The following is a 26,981-nucleotide window of genomic DNA, read 5'->3' on the forward strand; positions in this document are numbered from 1 at the left end:
ATAAATAAACATTAAAAAAAAAAACAGTGCCATATGTAAAAACAATAATCAGATGCTTTCGACCTCGTGAAAAAGGGTCCAGAAAAGTGACAAGCAGCCTTTTCTGCAATTTAATGAGTGGGCATTCGTCCATAATAGACCGAAGCACATTTTGGTTTTAAATTTTTAATCAAAGAATATATAGCATATGGTTAAAAAGTCAAAGAGTACAAAAAGACTCCCTTGCCTTGCTCCCCCAAAGGTAATCATATTTTAACCATTTCATTTTGAGAAGGTAGTTGCTATCCTTGATTTTCTAAATGATAATATACTTTTAAAACTATTTCTTCATTCTTCACCTTTAGATATTATGAGACATTATCTGTTAGGACGTGACGCTAGAGCCACCTTCTACTTCCCAAGGATGCCCTTCTCCCTTTCTCTCGACATATATCACTAATTTTATGTTATTATGTTGGTTACCTACAAAATATACCTCCGTTTCATTTTTTGTTCTATCAACTGCAAAAGATCCTGACTCCTTCACAAACTAAGGCTGTCAGAACCTGTTCCTGTTCTTCATGTCTTCCCAACTTCTGTCAGCTGTACCTTTTTTTCTTTTACATTGTCACGAGTTAGAATTCATTACATAGCCATAGTAAGTTTTACATGCAATGTCTGTAGAAATAGTTCTTAGAGTGCAATGTGCATCAGAAGCACCTGGAGAACTTGTTAAAATACAGACTAACAGACCTCACCCAGTGAGTTTTTGATTATGTCTGGGGTGTGGCCTGAGACTCTGCATTTCTAACAAGTTCTCAGGTAATGCGGACACTACCGGTCTGTGAATCTAACGTGGAGAACACTGCTCACCAGAGGATCAGACAGTACGTTAGTTAAGATTACATTTCATTCCCTATGGTGGTAATGTCAAGATCCTTCTGCCACTCAAAAAAGAATGGTCCTAGTGCCACAATGAAATGCAGTCTTTCTGCCTACTACCAATTGCTCCAAAGCACACTACACGTTTTGATTCATACTTAGAGCACAATTTGTTGCACTATTTCCCCCTTGGAATTTGTTTTCCTCTATGCTTTGTGTGTAGTGTGTATGTGGTGTGTGTGTGTGTGTGTGCGCACGCGCGCGCACGCTTTTTACTCATTCTGTCTATACCTTAGATTAGGAAAATAATGGCCTTCTCTCCTAATTTGAACCAAATGCATGTTGCAAACAGTCATTGTGGGATTTCATTGCACCACAGAGAGGTTTTAGTGTTTCCTGTATATTTAAGAGTCATCAGTTTATAGGCAATGTATTAAGAGATAGCCATGGGTTATCATTAGGGTATACACTTGGTAATAGATCTGTCTCAGGCTCTTTACCTTCTGATGTCACAGAATGACAAGGAAAACTTGCAGATGAGATATACAAACTTACTTATAATTGACTCTCACCTGTCCTTAACCCAAAAGGAGAAGAAAGGTCCCGCAGTGTCACATAACCAGTAAAAGGCAGCACATGAAGGGAAGGGAAGCCTGTCTCAGCAGTCTGTGACACAAGGCTCTTTTGGTCAGATAAGAAACAAATCTTCGGCACAGTGAGGAGATCCTAACAGATGAGCAAATACCCAAGTACTCTGGAAAAAATGCTCGCTCAGAATTTCCAGCTGCTATCAAATGTGTCCAGAACCTTCTCTCTCCAGGCCCCCTTACAACTCATCTAAAGTTCAAACCAACACCTAGAATACCATAAGCAAACTGCTCACAGTTTTAGAACTGTATTCTAATTTGGTCAGTCACCTGGTGATCACCTTAAGGGAGTCTCGTATCATACTTAAAGCCAAGAAAAATGGACCTAGAAGGATTGCCTCCACTATGGAAGGTATTTAAATGCATGACACTAGATGAGCTCACCTATGAAAAGAGCACCCAGAGACAAGAAGATCCAAGACCGTCCCCTGAGACACTCCATATTTCATGGGCAGGTAGAAGAGGCAGAAGCAGCAAAAGAGACTAGGAAGACAGGGAGGTAAGAGGGAAACTAAGAAGGTGCAGTGTCACATGCAAGTCAAGAGAAGTAGGTGATTCAAGAATAAGGGTGACATTAACCATCAGGGAAATGCAAATCAAAACCACAAGGAAATACACTTCTAACCCCCTATGGTGAAAATAAATGTTGGTGAGGATATGGAGAAATTGCAACTCTTGCACATGTTGGTGGGAATGTAAAATAGCACAACCGGTTTCAAAAACAATCTGGCAGTTCCTCAAATGATTAAACATAGAATTACTATATGATTCAGAAATTCCAGCCCTAGATACATGCCCAAGAGAAATGAAAATATATGTCCACTCAAAAACTTGTCCATGAACGTTCACAGCAGCTTTACATACAATAACCAACAGGTGGAAACAACCAGCATCCATCACTAGATGAATGAATTAACAAAATGTGGTATATGCATAAATGGAATGTTATTCAGCCATAAAAAGGAATGGAATCGATACATGATACCTGATACACGGATAAACCTTAAAAACATTATACTAAGTGAAAGATGTCCAGACGATACAAAAGAAAAGGCTGTCCAAAGTTTTCCCTTTCCATAGACATTATGTGCCACGTGATAGAACATAAAACCTCCTATGAAATATTCTTGCAAAATACTGAACCTGACACTGATCAAGCCTAGATCCAATGACCAATTTATAATTTACAGGGAAGGAGGAACATGTTAAATAACAGCATGGAGATATAATCAGAAAAATCCAGATTTGGGGAAACTCTAGAGGCAAGGAAGGAAGGAAGGAAGGAAGGAAGGAAGGAAGGAAGGAAGGAAGGAAAGAAGGAAGGAAGGAAGGAAGGAAGGAAGGAAGGAAGGAAGGAAGGAAGGAAGGAAAGAAAGGGAAGGAAGGAAGGAAGGAAGGAAGAAAAGAAAAAGATACAGAATGAATCAACAGAGTTAAAAACGAGTATTAAGAGGGGGTGGTTGCACAACACTGTTAATGTACTAAATGCCACAGAAACATTCAAATAAAATGGTTAATTTTGTGTTGTGTAAATTTCACCTGGCAAAAAAAAAAGTTAAAAAAAAGTATCAACAAATTACAATGTATTCCTTATTTGATCAAACAAAAAATGAGATAAGTGAATAAATTTAAATACTTAATGTTTAGCCATATTAAAAAATTATTGTTAATTATTTTAGTTATAACAAGATTTTGATTATTCTTTAAAAGAGTCCTAGGAAGAGAGTAATCCAGTCACAAAAGGAAACTACTCATGAATAACAGCTGCATGAACGAGCAGCTTATTCTGAACAACCTCTCCAGTATCATTTCCACAGAAGCAAGGCAGTCTTGGTAAACTTTTCCATTCCACTGAAGTGTGCAACTCTAACCCTACCTGCTCGCCTCCTGATGCCACAAAAGGAGGTCAGTCAGCATGAATTCCCAAAATAGCTCCCTTCTGCCTTCAGACTTCACCCGTATCTTCACCAACCCTGACCTCTTCCAAACAATCTAACGTGCCCTCACCAATCAATCTATGAAACTGCTTCCCCACACATCACTAACAGCCCCTGGATTTTCCAATCCGAAACAGTAATCAGTCTCTTTTCTTATTCTCACTCTATCTGACTTCTCTAAAGGATTTACACACTGTAAACCACTCCTCCTTGTTGAAACGATCTTCTCTTGGCATCTATGACCATCTCCTTATTTTCTGCCTCCTTCTCACTGTCTCTCTTCCTCCACTACCCTGTAGCCGTACAATGCTCCCTTACACTTGGTCCCCACACCTAATCTCTTCGCACCCTCAGGTCTCCCCTGGGCCATGTCATCCATGCCCATGACTAGCACAGTACCTGGAACACTGCTCAGCAAATGTTTGTTGAAATAAATACACCCATGCAGGCAACGTAGAGTTAGCAAAAGAAGGCAAAGAGACCAAACATGGAAACAGCAGCAGAAAGCAGATCTATTCAATGACAGACACTCTAGTAAAAACACACAGAGGAACGAAAGGGGAAAGAGACACCAAAATCCAAAGAACTATCTTTCCTTGCAAAGAGCCTAGTCACATACTGGTCTTTACAAGAAATGAATGCAGACAAAGGATCACTTCAATTGACAAACATATTCTTCAGTATAGCATGTTTTCTCCCATGACATCACTGAGTTCAGATGCCTTATCATGCACCAGTGACGCTGCTCAGCTTAAAGCTACTATGTATCAGCCTTCATCTCTCAATTCCTGTGCCCTGCATGCTTTAAACATCTCAAACCTTTCTCAGACGAAGAGAATTTAATAAGTTTAAATTTAGTAATTTAAGCCCTTGTCAAAATTATAGGAAGGCTATGAAATTGACTAATTTTAGGTCATGTTTTTATCCAATCACCAAATCTAACTAGTTCATTAAATAATACTCTAGCTGCCTGATAATCATTAGGACTTCTCATAGATTAAATTACTTAAATCTCACACATTTTCCATTTAAACCAACCTAAAAGCATTTGCTGAAGAACTACTTTGTGAAAAGCATTGTTTCTAGGCTTAACACTTCCATATAACTCCAGGTAATGAAGGTATTAGGAGTCATTTTAAACTAATCAATTATTGTTCATTTAGGTTGGTTATTATTCTTCCCCAGTTGGATCAGAGCCTCCTTCTATAACATACACATCCCTGAATACTCCAATATCCAGTAATCACACAGATCCTTGAACTGTGTATCATCTATACCACAAGAATTAAGGGTATGGTAGATGAGGGAGAAGGAAAAATAAGAGATGATACCCAGGGTTATAGCTTGAGCAGGTAAGATAAGAAAAGAGGCGGCGGCATTGGTTTGAGGAAAAAATAAGGAATTGAATTTCAGAGGGAGTTTTAGGTGTCTATGAGCCATCCAAGAAGAGGTGACCAATAGATTACCTGAGATACGAGTCTAGAACTCAGTGGAGGCACATGGAATTCAGACAAAGATGTAAACATCACTTATTCATAATAGCCAAAATGTGGAAACCCAAATACCCACCAAATGATGAATGGATAAATACAGTATATCTATGAGATATAAATTATTCACCTATAAAAAGGAATGACATGATCCTTATTGTCATACAATAAGGATATTGTATGTGATACAATAAGGATACACAATGAAAAAATTACTTAAGTGAAAGAAGCCAGACACAAAAAGCTGCATACTATCTAATTCCATTTATACTGAATGTCTAGAATTGGCAAATCCATGAAGAGAGGATATACACTACTGGTTGCAGGGGAGGTTGGGAGTGGCTCCTAATGGCTACAGGGTCTCTTTTTCAGGCGCTCAATATGTTCTAGAATTAGAGAGTGGTGATGGTTACACAAAAAGAAAGAAGTCATGGGTAATTGCCCCTATATGGAGCAACCCTTCTGCCAACAACAACTTATAAATTCTGAACAAAATATAAAAAGCAACTATGCAAAGGCACTGGAGAACAACAGAAAGCAGAAAGAAACTCATAGGAGAAGGCAGGAGTGTGAGAAGGCAGGGAACAGGGGTTACAGTTGAATAAGGGAATGGCACTGGAAGAAACTCCGGGCAGGCTGGTGGGGTGGGTGGCTGGGTAGTTGGTCAGATCGCTGGTATGAATGACTTTTATTCTGAAGGCAGGCCCTAGTTTGTGCCATATGGGACAGCTGAAAATAGGATAGAAACAGTGTTACTGGCTTAAAGAACCAGAGTTTGGGGGCAACCACAACCGGTAGAAAATGAAGGGGGGACCATAAAAGGAGAGACCCAGAGAGAGTGTGCCCCAAATTCTAAGTATCAACTCTACCCAAATTTTTGGCTGAACCCCAAACTACACATGAATAGGACAAGTTACAAGCAACCCAATAAAGGTAAAAGAACTGAACAGATTTCAGCTGCTGCCCACTGAAGAGGGGAGTTTAGAACTTCAATACAGCATTACAACTATGATCAAAGATGTAAAAAAATTGAGAGTTACAAAATAGGGATGATATGTGAAGCCTTAAGGATATATGAGATGCCCAGGACCCTTACTTATATAATAAGTAGAAAAGGGTTTCTTATTATATTCTACATGCAGCTGAAAATGGCCTACTAGCAGGCGAAAGGTATTAAGAAAGATTCTGAGGCCAATTCCAAAATATCAGAGATCAGTCAAGCTTGCTCTGAGAAAAAGGAGTCGTAGCATATATAGCATGCATTTGACATCTGTGGTCTACAAGTTCAAAATCATGATTGCTCTACACTCAGTGAAGCTCATGCAGATTCCTATACACAGTGGGTTCACTCTTCTTTGATGACATATCTACACCTGTATGTTTTAATGCTCCCGCTTTCTGCTCTAAGATAAATACCAACTTCTGGAACAGGACAGAATACACTTTTTAGGTTTACTTCTCCCAAACCCAAATATACTGCATGTAGTTTTCTTGGACCATTTCCTCTGTTAAAATATGCACACACACAAAGAGAGACAGACATAGATATACAGATGCATATCCGTGTGTACCTAAGTGCCACCATATGCATGTGCCTGCTTGATAAGGCTGGCTACAGTGAAAACAGAAATGTACAAATTCAAGCTAATGTTTGCCGGAATAGCTGACAAAACTGGATGTGTAACTGAATGTACAGATTGAGCCACTCCCTTTAAAGATTTTCTATACTTTGTACAGTGTGATTACCACTAAAGAGCCGTACAAGAATTTCTACTTGAGGGGTGCCTCGGTGGCTCAGTTGGTTAAGCATCTGACTTTGGCTCAGGTCATAGTCTCACAGTTCATGGGTTCAAGCTCCACATCAGGCTCTGTGCTGACAGCTCAGAGCCTAGGGCATGCTTCAGATTCTGTGTCTCCCTCTGTCTCTCTGTCCCTCCCCCACTCATCTCTCTCTTTCTCGCTCTCAAAAATAAACAAACATTAAAAACACTTAAAAAAAAAAAAGAATTTCTAGTTGATCTGGTGTTCTCTGATAAATCTATTTCATTCCCTTATTTAGTATGTATGTTAATTTTTTACTTAATCTTTTCACATGACTTAAGTTCCAACATTACGGAAAACGAGTAAACCGAATCTAATGTGTTTTACATTTTGGAGATAAGTACTATATTAGCAGTTTGGGTCTAGAATATATTTAAAGTAAATGTGATTTATTATGGTATTATTTGTTATTTTGTTGTTGTTGTCATTTTAACTGGGAAAAGTTGGCTCCTTATTACTTTTGCCATTGGGTATTCTGTTCATCTCAGAGAAGAAATGTCTTTTACAACCAGCTCTGTAAATTACTGCTGTAGGCTTATTTCAGAACCATTTTTCTAAAAAACACTGTCTTACAAGTTCAGTTGCTTCTAGCTAGGAATATTACTGACTTTCTAATAGGCCTTGTAGAGTCTGAAAAACATGTTTTCTGTACTGAAATTGTCCCCCTCCTGTTGAAGACGGACACTAATGCATTGGCAATCAAAAGCCATTTATGATTTACATGACTGGTGAAAATGGGAAGCTAGACACACATGCCTCAATCCCTTTACAGTTCTTTTTGGGGGCAACTCCCTCGTACCATAACTTTTAGAGCAGGTTCTGCCTCTCGAAGGAAAGCCTGTGCTTGTCCAGCATTGCCAAGAGACTAAGTATGTCTCTGTTACCCAAACCTGTATGTTGCTGTACATCAAAGCCAGGTTTTCCAAATGTTCTATCACTAATAAGGCTGAAGTTTCCAACTATAAAACAAAACAAAACAAAACAAAACAAAACAAATCTGTAGGGCCACTGAACTTAGGGTGAACTCAAATTCACTACCTTGGGCCTACCAAAAGTTACTGAGGACTGGGGCACCCGGGGGGCTCAGTCGGTTAAGCATCCAACTCTCGGTGTCAGCTCAGGTTGTGATCTCACAGTTCATGGGTTTGAGCCCCATGTCAGGCTCCATAATGACACCATGGAGCCTGCTTTGGATTCTCTCTCTCCCTCTCTCCCTGCCCCTCCCTGGCTCTTTTTCTCTCTCTCAAAATAAATAATAAAACTTTAATAAAAAGTTACTGGACTTATTTTTAACCTAATCCTATATATAACTAATCATAATTAACACCTAAATAAATTAACTGGAACAGATCACAAAAATATTCTAATTCTACATTAGGGTGCTTTCAGCTTTTACTTAAACTTTGAAGGCTGTAGTTTGCCCCCACAGATAAGAAAGAAATTTGTTTTACACAGTTCAGGAGTAATGAGGCTTACCTACTCTTTTTAAAAACTCACACTAAACAAGTTTTTAAGCTTATTTATATATGTGGGGGGGGGGGGGGGGGCGCAGAGAGAGGGAAAGAGAGAATCCCAAGGAGGCTCCATGCTGTCAGCACAGAGCCCAACGCAGGGCTTGATCCCACGAACCATGAGATCATGACCTGAGCCAAAACCAAGAGTCAGACACTTAACCGACTGAGCCACCCAGGCACCCCCCATACTAAACAGTTATTAACAGCAAAACTTAATTCTTTGTGTAGAATTGCAAGACACAAGCACTGGGATTTTCTTTTTTTAAGCTTTAATATGCGTAGAGGAGTTCAACATTTACGGCACAGGTCAGCAACTCTTCGAGGTAGATGGAGGGAAAAGGGGAGTCGAGGAGAGGCAACAAGGGGGTGTTATCTGCAGGTCCTTCTCCCCTTCCTTCCATATCTCCCTCTTCTCCTTTCTCCCATCCTTCCAGAAAAGCACGACTGCATGAGGCAATTCCGTCAGGTACTGTGAGAGGGAAGCTGCTGAGCCTTAGAGCCAGGACTGGTAGGATAGAAGCAAGGAAGCTGGTCCTGTTCGTGCTATCAGGATAATTAAGGTGCTGCCTTTGGTACTTTGGCAAAGAAAATCAAATTGTCACCTCAACCTTATAGAGATTTATGGTACATTAAAAGTTTTAACTGTAAAGCAACAAGTTAAACTTATTTTATTCATGCTCACAAAAGTTATGTTACCTAGATTTCGCTTTGTTATTCTATGACAAGAAATACAGAAATAGGATATAGAAAGGTAAATACTAGCATGTGATCCTAAGCTCTTTTTTTAAAAACTTTACCTAGGGGCACCTGGGTGGCTCAGTCGGTTAAGCGTCCAACTTCGGCTCAGGTCATAATCTCACACAGTTCATGGGTTCAAGCCCTGTGTTGTGCTCTGTGCTGACAGCTCAGAGCCTGGAGCCTGCTTCAGATTCTGTCTCTGTCTCTCTCTGCCCCTCCTCTGCTTGCACTCTGTCTCTCTCTGTGTCTCAAAAATAAATAAAATTTTAAAAAAAATTTTTTGAACTTTACCTATAAATGAATAATAGAGTGCATGCTAATAAATATGGGTATTTTATCCTGTAATTATACATCTACTATATACAGTGTACCCTACATCTTAAAAATATCTTGTTAATTCTAATAGAGCACTTCCTATTAACTACACTCCTCTAGACATTGCACACTATGCCATTTTTATCCCTGTTTTACAGATCAGGAAACAGACACAGGAAGTTAAATAACACCCAATGTCACAAAGCTAAAAAGTATCAGAATCAGGGGCACCCGGGTGGCTCAGTCAGTTAAGCGTCCAACTTCGGCTCAGGTCATGATCTCATGGTTCATGAGTTCAAGCCCCACATTGGGCTCTGTGCTGACAGCTCAGAGCCTGGAGCCTGTTTCGGATTCTGTGTCTCCCTCTCTCTCTGCCCCTCCCCTGCTCCTGCTCTCTCTGTCTCTCAAAATAAACAAATGTTTAAAAAAAAAAAAAAGGAATCAGAATCAGGAACTCTGGTAGTCTAGCTCCACAGCTCATATTCAATCCTTATACCCAACTGGTGCTTCTTGGACTTTAATATGTACACAAGGTACAGGTACATAAGGTAGAGACCTTATCAAAATGTACACTCTGATTAAGATGCTTTAGGGTTGGGCCTGAGATTTTACATTTCCAGAAAGTGTCTATTTATACTAATGCTGCTGGTCCACGGACCACACTTTAGTAATATGATTCTAAGCCACTCTGATGCCCAACTAAGCACTAAGAAAAGGGTGCCATTTAACTTAGGACCTAGTGACCTAAGCAAAAAGGCATTTATATCCTAAATTCAAGTCCTGAACCAGGCTACATGAAGAGTTTCAATTTACAATGAGGTTCAAGACCCACCTAAAATCCACTTGATTTTTGCAATGTCTTTTTTTCCACTCTTAAGATAAAAACCCATTTCCTCCTATTCCAATGCAAATATACAATACAAAAATAACTCTTTCTTTGCAGGTGGGGGGGGGCATAACAAGCATTTCAACTTGGCATTGCCTGAACATTACAAGTAAAAACAGACACATCATTAAGACACAAAACTCTTGACTATTCAATTCTCAAATATGCCACAAAAAGCTGCAAACGACAGCTTGTCTCTGGATTACTCCAACTCAGCAACTTTTTAAAGGAGGGATTACAAAAAGAAATTGTTCCAACTAGTCATGTTTCTCTATTAAAAACAACATGCTTCAGACTCTTACATTTTCAGACATCTCTGATGTGAAGTGAAACCGATTTACTTGTTTGAATCTACACCAACATTAAAATATGGTTAATCTGTAATATACTTAAACCTAATTTCTCTTTGTCAAAATCAAACTGTTTCTAAAAATTATCTTGTAGTCTCTTTTAAGGACTATTCAGAGTTTTCTCTGTTTAAGCATTCTATTTTCCCTTCTTATATGATACCTGGATAAAGTAATCAAGGAGTTTATTAGATTTTGAAATTAAAATTTAGTCTGACCAAATTAACTGTAATAGCTTTCTCCAACAAGTATCAGACTTCCTAAAAAAAAAAAATTCCGTTAACATGATTCTAATACTCTTTATGAAACATGGAGAACCCCCTGAAAAAAACGGCAGAGGGAACTCTTATTTATTGCACACCTGCCAAAAAGTAGGCAGAAAGTTAGCAATTAGGCAGACCTGGGTTTACATTCCCCTTGAGTGACTATGTGATCTATGGGCAAGTTTACTTAAACCTACGTCATGACTCTTTGTTTTGTATACAGTAAACATCAATTACATAGTTGTTATTGTAACAGATATTTTTATAAAATCCTTTTTATAAAAGAGAAAATGAAAGCTCATGCAATTTATACAACTTGCTGAAGGAAACATAATAACTCAAAAAGCTGGAATAAGTCCAGCCCTATCTGACTCCAAAGACCAGGATTTCTCTTCTGACCCATATACTACATTTCTAACGTGTAGTTATTGATTGCTTAGCTGAGATCACTAGTGCTTTTCACACACTAAGAGTGGATCTTTAAAAAAGCCTATACCTATAACTATAGCACCAATGCCATCTATATCTACACTATTGGTACTAAGACAACCAATTATTAAATATCAAGTAGCTGGAGGAAAAAAACCCGTAAAAGTCAATCTCAAGTAACCTAATACATACTTATGTAACTAAGAACAAAGACGACTGGGAAAATTAGCTACTGAGGCCCTCCCTCTTTTTCATTCTAACAAAAACCTGTTGAAAACCTATTACGAGAACATGGTACTGGGTACAGAGTTATAATTTACCAAACATTATGACAAGGATTAAGACTAAAGACCAGGACATCTTAAAACAAGAAAAACAGGGGCGCCTGGGTGGCTCAGTCGGTTAAGTGTCCAACTTCAGCTCAGGTCATGATCTCGCAGTCTGTGAGTTCGAGCCCCACGTCAGGCTCTGTGCAGACAGCTCAGAGCCTGGAGCTAGCTTCAGATTCTGTGTCTCCCTCTCTGCCCTTCCCCCACTCATGCTGTGTGTATGTCTCTCAAAAATAAATAAAAACATTTAAAATAAATATATAAGTAAATAACAAAGTAACCTAAACCACAGCAAAGATATCTAATAACTAATGCTTTAAATGAGAGATTTAATTTAATTGCATCTCCGGACATACACTTAAAATACAACTAAATACTGAAGATACTCTGTATTAAAGTGCTGGCGGGTGAGGAAGTGCCTATGTACATGCAAGTGCTCACGTGCACACCTGCCCTCTATTCCAGAGGCAGGAGGGGGTCATGGTTCATAGCTTGGGTCTGAGGTCACAAGGACCTGACATCCAGCTCTGTCACTAATGGCTGAGTGACTCTGGTCAAGTAAATGCTTTAAGCTTCAGTTACCTCAACTGTCAAATGAGAAAAACAGCACTTATTTTAAAATAAAAACACTTTTATTGAAGGTACACCCTTCCATATAGCATTGTGCTAGGCACTGTGGACTAGGTATAAAAATGTATGTGCTTGAGCACTATTGACAACAGCCGAAGTATAGAAAGAGCTCAAGTGTCCATGAACAGATGAATGGATAAAGAACATGTATCTATATACAATGGAGTATTATTCAGCAATCAAAAAGAATGAAATCTTGCCATGTGCAACAACATGGATGAAACTAAAGTGTATCATGCTAAGCAAAATTAGTCAGAAAAAGACAAATATCATATTACTTCACTCATATGTGGAATTTAAGATACAAAACAGAAGAACATAAGGGAAGGGAAGCAAAAACAATATAATAAAAACAGGGAGGGAGACAAAACGTAAGAGACTCTTAAATACAGAGAATAAACTGAGGGTTGCGGGATAGGTTGTGCGGGGGAATAGGCTAAATGGGCAGGGGGCACTAAGGAGGGCACGTGTTGGGATGAGCACTGGGTGTTATATGTAGGAGATGAATTACTGGATTCTACTCCTGAAATCATTATTGCACTATATGCTAACTAACTTGGATGTAAATTTAAAACAATCAATCAATCACTGCATGTGCTTGGCATGTGTCAAGAACAAAGCAAGGATTTTTGCCTGTTTTGTTCCCTGCTGTATCTTCAGTACCTAGAACAGTGACTGACATGTAGAAACCTTGCAGTATATATTGTGATAAATGATGAATAAATTATTTTTTATGTGATTTGTGTATATGACTATGTTAGGAAAGATACCACTTGGGAGTGAAGTCTAAGGAAAGATGTATCTTCTTTATACTTTAAGTCTGCTCTAGGTTACAGCAGATATTACAAATAAAATTGGAATTTGTTCAAAGCTAGAGATTTAAAAATTATACATTTTCTAACCACAACATTTAAATAACAACAACAAAAAATCAGCAACAACTGCTATTCAAATGAAATAGTATGGTTTATAGAAAGAGCCATGGACCAGGTATAGGAAAATTCAGGTAAAATTACTTTACTATACTAATTATCAAACACTAATTTCTAGGATAGTTCCTGATTTGAGGGAAATTTCAGCTAAAATGTGTGAATGGCATTTTATCCAGAAAAAAAATAATTTCTAATTTTCCAGTATTATAGGTCACAGCCCACAAAATAACTTATTTAGTCAAAACTTCCCCAAAAGACTTGTGATACAAAGCATCCTGCTGGAAAAGGAAGTTTCCTACCAGTTACTCACCCATTCCTACACACATGGATGGGACACAGAGCAGGGCTTCTTAATTCAGTTAACTGTGTCTTTTTTGTTGTTGTTGTTTTTTGTTTTGTTTTGTTTCGCTAGAACATTTTAAGTGTTCTGTTAATTAGGGAACACATAAAATAGACAAATGAAGTTTCTTTTTTTAATTTTTTTTATGTTTATTTATTTTTGAGAGAGAGAGTGACAGAGTGATAGTGGGGGAGGAGCAGATAGAGAGGAGACACAGAATCCAAAGGAGGCTCCAGGCTCTGAGCTGTCAGCACAGAGCCTGACACAGGCTCGAACTCACAAACCATGAGATCATGACCTGAGCCGAAGTCGGACGCTTAACCAACTGACCAACCAGGAGCCCCAGATGAGCAAAGTTTGTAAAGTTCAACGTCCAAAAAATAAATAAATGCTTTAGTGTCGGGTGGGGCAGAAACTATCCCCTCCCCCACGACCTTTGTTTGGATTCCGCCATCTTGAGCATATACATTTGTTCAATGTCTCTGATTTCTTTTTAATTTTTTTTAATGTTTATTTATTTTTGAGAGACAGAGAAAGACAGAGAATGAGGAGGGGAGGGACAGAAAGGGAGGGAAACACAGAATCCAAAGCAGGCTCCAGGTTCCGGGCTGTCAGCACAGAGCTCAACGTGAGGCTCGAACTCACGAACCATGAGTCACAACCTGAGCTGAAGTCAGTTGCTTAACCAACTGAGCCACCCAGGCGCCCCATCAAGTGTCTGATTTTTAATAGGAGTTAGAAGTCTAGCTCCTGAGACTCCATGTGAGATTTTCTATCATACATGCTTAAAGTACCCTTAATTGAATATTTTATAAAATGAAACATTACACACACAAAGAAGTATAATGCACCTTCAGGGGCTCATAAACCAGCTTCAACAATTATCAACACATTTTTTACTATGTTAAAGTGTTTCTAAAATCTTAGCAAGATAAGACTAATAAACACCTCTCTATTCTATGTTTCCCAAAGAAGCATGTGTTTACATTCTCTGACACAAGAGTAGCTCTCACATGAGCTCTCGTACAAGATGGCACTGCACAGCAAAAATCAGTTTTACTGGCAATGAGTACTCAAAAAACATAGTAACCAACCCTCTTTTGCTCCTTCCACTCTGCTACTTTCAGTCTGGTAAAATGAAAGCAAATCTCAATGTAATCCAAGTAACCTTCCCCCCACCCCGAGGATCTCTTGATAGCTCAGTTTTTAAAATACCCAGCAGGGGGCAGGTGCCTGACTGGCTCAGTGGGTAGAGCATGCAACTCTCAATCTTGGAATCATGAATTCAAGCCCCACTTTGGGCATGGAGCCTACTATCAATCAATCAATATATAATAAAATAAAAAAAACCAACAGGGAAATAGTGCTATAAATACATTATGGATATAAATCTGCTCTAAACACCATTAGGTCCATATACCATGTCCTTTCTCAGGAACTCAAAAAACTTCTGTAATTTCTAAGCATTTTTCCATAACATCAGAATGACTCTGAGTTTGCCACCGGATGGGACACAACATTCCGGGACAGGCCAGGGCATATAATCTTTATACGAGTGGTCTCACTGCTGGGTGTTGTGTGTAAAGTTATGGCAGTCCTCCTCGCTAATCTAATCCTCAGTGTCACAGACTAGGCCTAGCAGGTACTTCTTATCACTCCACAAACTGATTCATCATGTATCTATATCCATCACATACATAAGCATCCACAGGGTACAAGCTGGTATTTTATCCCTCAGATGTTTTTCACAGCTACAATGCTGATGAACCACCCTACCTCCCTTCCTGGCCTAGACCAGTGGCAAGTACAAGCCCTCTGCCTCACCTCAGATCAGCAGCCACGGTGGGCTCTCTACCACCTTCGCTCAGAGGCACAAGTACACATCCTCTAACACAGCAGGAGACAAAGAGCTACTCAATCTCAGGACAGCACCTTCATTTAAAGATCTAATAAAAACACATAACTTTAGCCAATAAAATTAAGGTAACAAGTTCCGTATGTTTTATAAGCACAATAACCCAGGACACAGTGAGGAACAAGTATTGCTCTACTTTCAGGGGCGGGGAAATGAAAGCTGTACACCTCTCAGTAAGTAAGGGAAACGTCCCATGAGATCCTGGAAAACTACCAGTCGAGGACAATGAGAAGAAAACATTGCGCCACAGGCAATGATGAACCTGGGAACCTCCAAGATTGCCAACGGTGTACGGTTATATAAGTAGATTTCCCAAAAAACATCAAAGTAGTTACCCCAAATTTCAAGTTTCTTCTGACTTAGACCATATGTTCTTATATCACTGAGTAGATCTCAATGCCTCTCTCTTGAACCTAAACAAAACCCATTTGTACTTAGAAAGGATTTAGTGTTCACAGCAACAAAACTAATTTTCCACTACACCCAGATGACTTTTTTTTAATGTTCCATTTTAAGTTACCAAAGTTAAGGTAATCAAAGAAGGATTTCCCCCTTGATGATATGTATACCTCAGCTGATGTGCTTTAATATAAAACTAAGAATTAAGCTGTTGATAAGTCCTTTAAATCTGGTATTCTCCTAAAACATTCACATTAATTCAAGCAAAACATTAAAGAGCATTACATAATGAGTCAGACTAAAATGGCAATGAAAAGAACAACCATTAAGGTACCCAGAGCATCAGTTTATCACAGATTGTCATTCACAGCATCAAAGAAAATGTTTTAAGACTAACTTCAAAATACTTACCTGAACCCCCAAAGGTACTCTATTCTTCCCCTTAAATACACAACATTTACCAAAGTATCGTTGTATGCAAATAAAAGATTTCTTTCTCTCAAAATGAAACTAAAGAAGTTCTTTGGGAAAAACAGCCACTAAGTTATCTGTATTGCTGACCTACAGGCTTAAGGGACCACTTGTGGGAAGGGGGAGTGGTGGTCAGTAATTATGTTCTCTCGTACAACTGTGACTCTCACATCAGCTTTCGTATAAGAACACAGAGCTATTAAGATGGGACAGCACAGAAATATAAATATATATTTATGTCAGCCATGAACATCCACACAAACAGTAATTAGTTTCTCTCTTTCTGTGTCATCCACCCTGTTATTTTGGGGCCTTTCCGATAAAAGGAAAGAACATTTCAATGCACTCTGAGTAGTTTTGTGGTTAATTCCAAATACTATTTTCATATTTCAATAAGTCTAGCATTGTGTTTTCACTATTTTAACAGATACCATTCACAAAAATGTCTTAAAGATACTAAAGAACACAAAAATATGTAACTTCAACCTAAATCTCTAAACTATTGGACTAGCTACATGTTACCAGAAAGGGTCTTCTGTATCCAACCCTGTGTGTACATTTTTTTCTAACCTCTGAGAAATATGTTTTGACCAATGTTACTGCATCACAGACTGCATCATTACCATTGATATCTGATACGTTTCCAGCAGGAATGAAAAGCTTAATTAGTAATAAACACCATGGGTTCTGAATTCAGGTAGAATTAGCTGTATAACTGGATCAATTTACAGCCTATCTAAACTTCAGTTTCCTTTCCTACAAAATGGAATAGTAAGAAAACCTATAGAGACTTCAAGAGATTTTGCAAGATTATATGAGATAATGCACACTAAAGCCCTTGGCATTTTTCCTAACACATAGCAAGTATTCTGTAAGTGTGAACTAATCATCACCCTCTATGCTGACTACTATCGTCATCAACAATATCCTAGGCACTGTACTGAGTGCTGCATACTTTATCATAGGTTTACACATTTATTCCCTTCAGCAGCCCTATAAGCTGGATGATTTTGTTATTTATTATTATTATCCTCATTTTATCAATGAGGAAACCAGGTTCAGCTAGCAATTTTCCAGGTTCGTACAATTAGTAAACAGCATAACCAGAACCTGAAACAGAATCTGACAACAGAGCTCCTTAAAAGATATGACTTAAGTATTAGTAGGTTCAAATTTCTCTAGAATGGGTCATAGCAGATTTGATCTACACTACAATCCCATGGATATTGGTAGGAATTATCACCTCCATTTCATAGATGAGGAAAATGAAAAGTCACAAATCTGACAAAAAAGTGGAAGAAGGATGCAGGCCTAAGTCTTCTTGCTCCAATACAGAGCATTTTTCACTACTCCATGCAGACAAACAGACATATAAATAAATACTAATTAAAAACTAATCTCGGGGCGCCTGGGTGGCGCAGTCGGTTAAGCGTCCGACTTCAGCCAGGTCACGATCTCACGGTCCGTGGGTTCAAGCCCCGCATCAGGCTCTAGGCTGATGGCTCAGAGCCTGGAGCCTGTTTCCGATTCTGTGTCTCCCTCTCTCTCTGTCCCTCCCCCGTTCATGCTCTGACTCTCTCTGTCCCAAAAATAAATAAACGTTGAAAAAAAAAATTTTTTTTAAATAAAAACTAATCTCAAAAAAAGGTAATCTCCCCTACCCCCAACAAAAAAGGAATCCATACATACTCATTCTCATCAATGATCACAGCCTTAGAGACAGAGCAATGAGGCAGTTCGCCAAACTACAGCAGTTAAAGAAAGAAGAACAGATTTACAGGAGCATAACACTGTTTAAAAAGGACGGCTATGGGGCCTATTTAAGGAAGGCAGAGGATCAGTCTCCAGGATAACAAAATAAATAAAATTATCTACCTCTACTAAAAGAAAAATGAAGGAAATATGGCTTAGAACTACACCAAGGAATTTACATTCTGGAAGAATAGTCAGAATTGGTATATATTGGTAGCAGTACAAGACACAGTTCCTGCATCCAGAGCTTCCAAGGACGACAAAAAGTTATTTAATATGTGTTGGTTCAAATAATTAATTAAAATACAATGTAGCAAGTGGGATAAAAGATACACACTATGAATGCATGTAAGAGAGAGGTCTGCTCTAAGCAAACGGGATAATTAAATAACTTGTTCATTTACAGAAAGAAAAAGAAAGAAAAATAAGAGATGCCCGAAAATACAAGGAAAATAGTTACAGGAAGTACCAGTTTGCAATGGAAAACTATGCTCAGTTTTTAACTTAGACTCCACCTGTTTGCCTTTTACCATGTCCCATGCATCGCAGCTACATGAATCATTTGGCCTCTCAATAAGATCTTCTGCAAGTACACTGCTCATTAAATCCTGCTCATTACAGGGCTGGGCTCCAAATTATACTTAAATCAATTTATTTGATCTGTGACTGATAATTAGTGACTGAAGATAGTTATTACATGGGCAATTTCACTCAAAATCAGTCTGAGCATTTTAAAGTAGACTTACAGAGTTATCTGGCAGTTTGAGTTGTGTATCTTGACTGAAAGCAACAAAAGAAAGGTCTTACTTTACATCACTTACATACAAAGGTCAAGTTCAGGAAATTTTGTCAAAAAGCAAAGTTAAGACAGAAGACAGTGAAGTTTGCTAAGAAGAAATCTGAGCTAAGTTAAAAAAAAATACTGAAGACTTTAAATTTTCCAATTAAAAAAGTATTAAAAACCACGTTGAGGGAAAAAAAATCTGTACTGAAGGAATAATCTGAATTACAAACCACTGTTTTGTATCTGTTAATATCATGGAACCATTATTGAAATTAAAAAATAGGGTGCTGTATTAATCCAACAATAATACTCTGGTTAAGTAAACTATCATGTAACCACACACACAAAAAAAAAACTTTAATCAGGCTGTTACTGAGAATAACTGCAAATATTCACTTTCAATTTAATATTTATTTGGCCCTAGTGTTCTCAAACTTTAGTGCCAACACGACGATTAACGTAGGCAAACAACAGATTCCAAAAGGAATGCATCCCTGTCCCGAAGGTAAGCAGGTCTCAAAATTTAGTAGGTACCAGCATCACCCAGGTAGTCTGGCAAGGATGTTGTTTCCTGGACCTAAAATAGTAGCTATTCTGAGGAGAGACACAAGAAAACAGACTTCTGTAAGCCCCGCCGCCAGCTAATCCTGACAGAGGTGAATGGTGGCCACTGTTTTGAGAAGTAACACAAGATTCCAGACACTATCCTGGGTACTCTTATGTGTTCTTTCACCTAATCCTCATAAAACCACACGAGGTAGATATTATCCTTACTTTATGAATGAAGAAACAGAAGCCCATGGATTAAGATGCCTAAGATTAAACAATTAAAGAAAAAGGACTGAAGAGAAATTTCCTTTATTAGATATCAGTATCCGAGGAATGCAGATAGGGAAGCTGGCATTCCAAAAGTCATTAAAAAATAAAAGTAACAGTAGATCTGGGGCGCCTGGATGGCTCAGTCTGAGTACTGGCTCAGGTCATGATCTCACAGTTAGTGGGTTCAAGCCCCACGTCGGGCTCTGTGCTGACAGCTCAGAGCCTGGAGCCTGCTTCAGATTCTGTGTGTGTCTCTCTCTCTGCTCCTCCCCCGCTCACACTCTTTCTCTCTCTCAAAAATAAATAAACATTAAAAATTTTTTAATAAATAACAGATCTGAGAGCTCATCTTGTGTCACTCAGAGATACAGAGAAGAAAGAGGCCAATATTAAAAATTACAAATAACTGTTTAAATAATTATTTTAAAATGCTCTGTGTATAGCTAGCTGCATGTAGACTAAGGTAGAGTAAAAGTACACTGATATGAAATTATCTATGCTTAAAATTTACGTTGAGGTTTAAGTCATTTCTAATAGGTGAATTAAGTACTCATCCATAAATATTTATTTTGATATAAACTTTCTGGTAACCAAATGGAACTACAGTTTTGATACCAAGAATTCAGCCTGTGGCCCAAACTCTCCTAATCAGCAGTACAAACTGACCAAGTACAGTAATCATACACTGACCAAGTGCAGTAATTATTTAAGGGAAGGAGAAAGTTTAAAAAAAATCAGTAACATGACTCAGGTGTTACCTACAGACACAGTGCTCTGATAACCCTGCAAATCTCAGCCACGGAGACGTTTATTGTCTGTGTGAACACTCAGCACTGTGCTAAGCTGTGGAAACACCCAGAAAAATAAGACTAGGTCTCTGTCCTCAAGGAGGCTAAAACCAGAGGGGAAATAACTAACAAGATCTAATAATAACCAAATTAAGAGCTAAATTATGTAACATGACCTAATGCCACCGATCAGTGAAGGAAATCAATGTCAAGTAAAACAAGGAAAGCTCATGCAGTATGCGTGCCTACTACATACCAAATGCTTTCACTTGTGTTACCTCTTTTAATTCTAAAAATAACCCTGGAGGCAGGGTTCAAGATGAAGAAACTCAAGCTCAGAGCAGTTAAGGAGCTTGCCCCAACTCATGGAACCAGCAAAGACAACACAAGGGAAAGCACCAAAGCAGAGGAAAGATGACTACACAGGAAACCAGCCTGGCTGAAACAGCACACTGGGAAACAGAGCTGGCCAGAGCTGGGTCAAACTATGAGGAACCACTATTGATGTCTGATGAGATAAGACGGTGAGTAAAGGGATGTTTGGGAAGACTAACATGGCAGTATTTCATGGAGCAGACTGAGGAGGCAAGGTCTACACCAAGGTGGAATTAGCTAAGAAGGGGCTCTAGGAACAAGCTGCCCCAAACTACCAGAGCTGGCCTGGCATTACAGCTGTACCCTGGTGCTGCCAGGTGCTGGCTATCACTCACAGCTAGACGGTGGTGTCCTGCTGATGAATACAAACGATTTCACAGAGCATCAATGTCAGACCAAACCACCCTATGGCCAGGATGGATCAAGATAAAAACAGGACCTCTCTGGAATCATGTCTGAACATGGACAAAACGTGAACACTGTCCAAGCCACAAAAATGTCCCCCATCCCAGCTAATGTGATAGCTACTGCTTCACCAGCCATAGGTTTAGCCTCATCTCACTCCTGCCTCCTAGGTAAGATTTATTAAGATACTCAATCATGGAATTACACCCATCACTTGACGGCCCCCAATCTAGAGCAAAGCCCTACTTGAACCCTCCCCCAAATCACCTAACACAAGCCAAATCCTATAATAAAACCCTTCTAACACCCTCTGAGACCCCATAATTCTCCATGGTTAATAAACTCAACTTTGTTCAACTATAAATGTGTTCCTGGTGGTGTGTGGCTGGAGAGCACTGACAGAAATGGGAGCCTACAATAGGCTGGTAGCAGTGGGAACGGAGCAAAGAAAGATACATTTCCAGGCAAGAATGAAAAGATCTAGTAACAGACAATTAAGGAGGGAACAAAAGATGACTCATGTACCCCTTGTGACAGTAAAGGACATCAATCAGACTGAAATATCATGAATTCAGAGTGGACCTAGTTAAATTAGCTCATTTTTTAGGGACTTCATAAAAGATAAAGGAAAACAAAAATATTTGAAAAGTAATTTAGAAATTTAAAAATAATGATGTGTGGGTCCCACCTACAAAGATTCTGGTTTAATACATCTTCAGTGTACCCTGGGCATCAAGATTCTTAAAAGCTCCTCAGGTGATTCCAACGTGGAGTCAAAGTTGAGAATCACTATCTCAGAGAATGCTCGTGGCTCATGGCTGGGAGAAAGGAGGAAGAGCAATGGCAAGAGTGAAAAGAGACCCAAGGAACTATCAGGAGGAAAGAAAAAAGGAAAGAAAAAAAGGAAAGGAAAGGAAAGGAAAGGAAAGGAAAGGAAAGGAAAGGAAAGGAAAGGAAAGGAAAGGAAAGGAAAGGAAAGGAAAGGAAAGGAAAGGAAAGGAAAGAAAGGAAAGGAAAGGAAAGGAAAGGAAAGGAAAGGAAAGGAAAGGAAAGGAAAGGAAAGGAAAGGAAAGGAAAGGAAAGGAAAGGAAAGGAAAGGAAAGGAAAGGAAAGGAAAAAGAGAAAAGGGAGGGGAGGGGAGGGGAGAAAAAAGAAGAGAAAAAAAGAAAGAAAAGAAAAGAAGAAAGCAAAGCAAAGCAAAATTGGCTTGAAGACTGAGCAAGATTCCCAGATATCATGAGAACAATGAAAATGTCAAGCGTCACTGCATTTAACAAATGACAGAAACCAGACGGGCATGTTAAGATAGGTTTACATGACTGGCAAACCTGGCCAACTGGTAAAAACAATTTTCAGCATTAGCAAGATCTTCAAGTGGAAGACCTGCAGTCCTTTGAGGCTGCCTGCGTGAACGACTACACCTACTACCACAAATAGAGGTAATCGTGGACCACCTATTGGAATTGTGTAGAGGTGGAGTCCCCTGCTGACTTTCCAGTGATGGTCCCACACTGCCATCTAGTGGGTCAGGATGGCAAGGACCGATTTGAACTGGAAGTGATTTCTAGCAGGCTGTGAACTCATCTGGTTACAAGGCAGGTGGTAAAGAGTCTAAATTCAAGGCTTTAATCCTGATGTTTTCCTCTAGAGCAGAAGACAGACGTAAGGTACAGGGTTTCTTTGACGGTGATGAAGATGTCCTAAAATGGTGGTGATGGCTGCATAACATTTTCATGTAGTTAATGCCACTGAATTATACATTTAAAAATGGATAAAAATGGTAAATTTTATGTTACTTTGTGTCATTTTAAATGGCTGAATGGTATGATCTAGGAATTATATCTCAATAAAGCTCCTGGAAGCAAGGAGGAAGAGGTGGGAAATACAGAAATGATTTAAGAACTGTAGAAAGCTTAAAAGGATGTCAGAAATCATTCAATCCCTTCATGTAGAGCCCCCTTCATTTTGAAACAAGTAAAATTGAGGCTCAATGGATGAAACTACTTATCCTCCTCACCTAGACAGTAAAACCTAGGCCAAACACAGGGAGAACTATTAACTTATTTAAAAACTGTCTCTGTCTCCCAATCACAAGAAGTGATTTTTCTTAAGCTGGGTCCTCACCAGCGCCTATCTTTTGCTGGGCAACTTATTACCGGGCGATCTCACACACACCAGTGACTTCAACTAGCAGTAGTATCACCATTATTCCAACAATTCAAGCTCAAAACCCTGCACTCATCCTTCACTCCTTCCTCACCTGAAAAATCACACAACGAATTGGGTCATCTCTCCTTGCAAAAGACCTGTTCTCTTTCTGGGCTACCAGCACCCTCCTAACACAGGCCTTCACTAATTCACACCCAAGATACAGCAAATATTCTCTTAACTGGAATCCTCATCTTCAGTCTTTCTCCTTCCCTAAGCAGGTTCACCAAATCAGTGCTGCTGCACTAATCTAGAAGTCTGTGCATTTTGTACTGCTACTCAGAAATCTTTATGGGCTCCTCAATACCTACAAAATAAAGTTCAAATTCTTTAGCCTGGCCATCAAGGCCCTCCATATTCCAGAATCTATCCCAATCTTATCTCTTATAGCCTTCTACACAGGTAACACCCTGATACTAAATCTACTTGAGAACCTCTATTCATTTGCCATTAGCTACCCCCTCCCAAGGACGTTATCTATGCCACTGATTTCCACTATTATCCTTTTTTTTTTTTTTTTTCTCAAGCTATGCATCAGCTTCACCCATAGAGCTTCAAGGATGTTGCCCAGATATCTGGTTATTTTTCAAAATTCTGCAAGTAAATTTTCATGAAAAGTGAAAACCAACGATTCATAGACTTTAAGAAAGTCTTCCATAAGGTGGTTAGTTTTCAGCACCTAAATAGAGTATCCAATATTATACAAAAAATTTTAAATTAAATTGTCCAGAGAAACCATTACTTAACTATCTAAGCATTCTTTTCCTGATCACCTGCACAACATAAATCTTCCTAATTAACATCTACTTCCTAACAAAAGGTAAACACAGTAACTGAAAAATGCTAATAAGAATTAAATTTTTATATACTCATCAAATTTGTGAGTAACATCACAACCCATTCAGATTAAAAATTCAATTTAATACGCGTTTGTCCTATATATGACAATCATTTAAATGTGAACAGAACATGCTAATGTGAACGTCCAGTTTGAAATTCAACATGCAGAATTATTTATGGATATCATGAACAGCCTGAATGAACCCAGCTGTGGCAATTTCACCTTAGCCCTTGAATATAAAGATGTAAAGAAGGGAGTCAATTAGGATGAAAAAGAAAGATAGTGCTTGTCAAACCAGACTGCACATTACAATAACCTGGGGAGCTTTTAAAATTTCCATGTACAAGGACACTCTAAACCAATTAAATCAGATCTCTGGGGTGGGACCCATGCATCAGTATTTTTTAATGCTCCCCAGGTACTCCCAATGTGTAGGCAATGTTGAGAACTAATGAAATTAGAAGAGAATCTCTCCTAGAGAGGCACCTGGGTGGCTTAGTCGGTTAAGTGTCCGACTTCAGCTCAGGTATGATCTCATGGTTCGTGAGTTCCAGCCCCACGTTGGGCTCTGTGCTGTCAGCTTGGAGCCTGGAGCCTGCTTCCGATTCTGTGTCCTCCTCTCTCTCTCTCTCTCTCTCTCTCTCTCTCTCTCTCTCTCTCTCTCTCTCTCTCTCTGCCCTTCCCCTGCTCATGCACATTGGTGTGTGCTATCTCTCAAAAATAAACATTGAAAAACAAACTAAAGGAAAAAAAGAATCCCAGAGAAATCTGAAGATCAGAACTGTTCAGAGACAAAGAAGAAAAATCCCAGAAAGCAGGTAAGTAAGCTGCTTTCTCTAATTAAGTTACAAATTATTTCTATATATTAAGGATATGTCTTTCCATGTTGCAAATGTTTTCCTCAGTTTCTTGGCTTTTCCATCAGTCAGTTCTTTGACACACAGATGTTTTTGACTTTTATGAAATCAAATCTAATGATCAAACTAACCTTTTTCCCCTTATTTGGTTTTTCTTATTTTTGCCTTGAAGGCTTTGTTTGCCTCGAAGGTTTTGTTAAAACAAAAACAATAAAAAACAGGGGACTTCCTAACACTATGATTCTCAAACAAAGTAATGAATAAAAAAATTATTATTAACCTGAAACTATAAATGCCCTTAAATGTTTTTGTTTTTTTTTTTTTATGAAATTTATTGTCACATTGGCTTCCATACAACACCCAGTGCTCATCCGAGCAGGTGCCCTCCTCAATGCCCATCATCCACCCTCCCCTCCCTCCCACCCCCCATCAACCCTCAGTTTATTCTCAGTTTTTAACAGTCTCTTATGGTTTGCCTCCTTCCCTCTCTGTAACTTTTTTCCCCCTTCCCCTCCCCCATGGTTTTCTGTTAAGCTTCTCAGGATCCACATAAGAGTGAAAACATATGGTATCTTTCTCTGTATGACTTATTTCACTTAGCCTAACACTCTCCAGTTCCATCCACGTTGTCAGGAAAACAGTGTGGAGGTTCCTCAAAACATTAAAAATAGATCTACCCTATGACCCAGCAACAGCACTGCTAGGAATTTACCCAAGGGATACAGGAGTGCTGATGCATAGGGGCACTTGTACCCCAATGTTTATAGCGGCACTCTCAACAATAGCCAAATTATGGAAAGAGCCTAAATGTCTATCAACTGATGAATGACAAGCTGTGGTTTATATATACAATGGAATACTACCTGGCAATAAGAAAGAATGAAATAAATGCCCTTAAATGTTTAAAATTACACATGACTATGCCATGTGTAAGACAAAATGGTAACAAGTTAACTTTAAAAAGGATACCTTTTTGGGGCACCTTTTGGTGGCTCAGCTGGTTGAGTGTCCAACTCTTGATTTCAGCTCAGGTCATGGTCTCACAGTTTGTGGGATCAAGCCCTACATCGGGCTCTGCCCTGGCAGTGTGAAGCTTGTGTGGGATTCTTTCTCTCCCTCTCAAAGTAAATATATCAACATGAAAACATTTTTTACAAAAAATATACCTTTTGATTTTACTGTATTTAAACAAGTAAATAATGACTTTGTCAATTTTTATTTTTTTAATGTTTAATTTTAAGAGAAAGACTGAGAGCATGCCCGTGCAGGGAAGAGACAGAGAGAGGGAGACAGAGGATCCCAAGCAGGATACGTACCCACAGCAGAGAGCCCAATGCAGGGTTCAAAGTCACAAACCACAAGATCATGACCTGAGCCGAAATCGATAGCCAGACGCTCGACTGAGCCACCCAGGTGCCCCCAATTTTTACTTTCAAAATAAAATATCTAAGATGTTTATCCAATGGGTTACGTGCTTTTTCAGGAACTGTTCAGAAATATAGCTGTGTTGCAGGGAAAGCAAACATTTGAATTCTAAGATTAGAACGAGACATGATAAAAAAGGTTATTCCACACAACGACATTTATAATTTTCATCCTAACAAGTAATTATCACAACAAAAACTGAGGGGGTTGGGATCACTGCACAAAATATTTTGTAGTAATAAATCCCATTGTAAATAGGTCAAAGGCACAGTTCTCCCCCAGATCATCACAAATTCCGATCTTACAACTAGTTTCAAACATGATTTTTCGCTTTTAACATGAATAACAGGCTCACTATTAATAAGGCACTATTACCATGTTGATTTGTCCAGGCTTCTTTCATTATGGTGAGTTTTATATAAAAAGTTATGACAAAATTTTGTTTTTATGGTTCAAATTCAAA

The 26,981-nt window shown here is 38.8% G+C and overlaps 1 protein-coding gene and 1 long non-coding RNA gene across 5 annotated transcripts in view; both read right to left on the reverse strand.

The window, feature by feature from the left end:
- Nucleotides 1-26,981, reverse strand: part of SMYD3 (SET and MYND domain containing 3) — a 682,604-nt gene that overhangs the window by 636,069 nt on the left and 19,554 nt on the right. The window lies entirely within an intron of this gene.
- Nucleotides 8,288-26,981, reverse strand: part of LOC128313028 (uncharacterized) — a 37,982-nt gene continuing 19,288 nt past the window's right edge. The window contains exon 2 of the long non-coding RNA XR_008293135.1: nt 8,288-8,775. This is a non-coding gene — a long non-coding RNA (uncharacterized LOC128313028). The remainder of the gene's footprint in view (nt 8,776-26,981) is intronic.

The sequence above is a fragment of the Acinonyx jubatus genome, chromosome E4, assembly GCF_027475565.1.
Source record: "Acinonyx jubatus isolate Ajub_Pintada_27869175 chromosome E4, VMU_Ajub_asm_v1.0, whole genome shotgun sequence".
In the NCBI taxonomy this organism is placed as follows: Eukaryota; Metazoa; Chordata; class Mammalia; order Carnivora; family Felidae; genus Acinonyx; species Acinonyx jubatus.